A 1,684-nucleotide genomic window follows, 5' to 3' on the forward strand; every position below is an offset into this window, starting at 1 on the left:
ATGCTGGAGATGCTCAGCAGATTGCTGAGGGCCCTTCACACCGTGAACTGTGGGCTCTGAGCCGTCTCTCGGATCTGGGGCCCTGGAAATTTTGCCTCCTGCCTCTTACTGTTTTTTCTCATTCATTTTGACAGCAACATTATTCTAGCATTGATCATTCTGAAAATAATATAGAAATCCCTGTGTCTAATTTAAAGCTGACATAGTTATTATACAATAGTTTACATAATAGTGTTATAAAATAAATATACTATTCAAAATTAAGTGAGAAATTAGGAATAAGGATATCATTATATGCAGTGTTTTCTATTTTACTATTAAGTTAATAGATTAAAAACCCATTCTAATTACCTTCCAAGTTAAATTCCTTGAATCCACTGAATTTTTATCCAACACTGCTGTTTGCTTCAACAATAATAGTTTAATTTTTCATCTATCTAAATATATTCTTTTCCCTTACAGCCTGAGAAATGTGTTCTCTTCAGATTTCAGATCTTTTCCTCTCCCCTCAACATTGCTCTGCTGATTGCCCTGAAAGTCTCAGCTTCTATACTCTTGCTATTTGGGGAATTTAGAAAAATAACCTTTCAGTGTCCTTCCTGATGGATGCCTGAGCCTTTTTTCCTTCTGTTATCCTAGTGATTTAGTTCATATTAAGAGAGAGAAAAAGCCACAACAACTAGCATTAAAGCAGTTAGAAACTTCAGTCATTTAGATATTCTTGAACAACTCTGCAGCAGAAATTTAATGCTATTTATGACATCAAGTGTACGTAGAGAAAATTAAATGAGCAAATTTAAAACCAGAAGACTGCTCTGTCAGTTGAGTTACACACTATTGCCCTTCATGTCCTTTCCTGGGCCATTCTTTAGTGCTTTTTGTGGGAAATTAACTGCTGCATTACATATGAATAGCTCTCTAAATAAATCACCTTCCTTCTACATTGATATTATGTAGTCCACTTTTTCAAATCTAAAACACTAGGATGAGGGGTCAATGAATGATAAATAAAACATATTAAGAAACAATAATTAAATGATAACAAATTAAGAAGCAATAATGATAAATGATAACATATCAACAAACAGTAAATAAAATGCTATCAACTAGCTCTAACAAAAATACTCAGATGTTTCATTTTGTAGCTATTTGGATTTAACTTGAAGATAAAAAACTGATGATATCTCTAATTTCATTAGACTTGAACAGGAACTTGCAACCCTCCAAAAATGTTTGTATTCAAACAGCTGCTATATATTCAACACTTAAATTATGTCGTCCTATCTAATTAATTCCACATGTATGATTTTATTTGTTTCCAAATCCTTTGGCCTTGTGAACATATAATCTCCATTAAAAATAAACATTCTGAGAGCAAAAATAGAACTGGCCCAAATGTACACAACTAAGTGATAGACCACAGCTTGCCTTGAACTTGGGAGCCTGCCCCACAATACCCATACTTTTACATACTACATCACAATCTAAAATCACCTGTGAATATGTAAAATGTGAATTATAAATCTCACCATGTGTCAGTCTGTTGAAAATTCTTGTAATGGTAATATGCTTCTCTCTATGGCGAAAAACCCATTCAATAGCTGGTCAAAATGTGAATATAAAATTTCTAAGTCTTACTTCTACATCTAAGAAAGAGAGATATTGCAATTCTGGTAAATGAGGT

The sequence above is a fragment of the Muntiacus reevesi genome, chromosome 9 (assembly GCF_963930625.1).
Source record: "Muntiacus reevesi chromosome 9, mMunRee1.1, whole genome shotgun sequence".
Taxonomy (NCBI): Eukaryota; Metazoa; Chordata; class Mammalia; order Artiodactyla; family Cervidae; genus Muntiacus; species Muntiacus reevesi.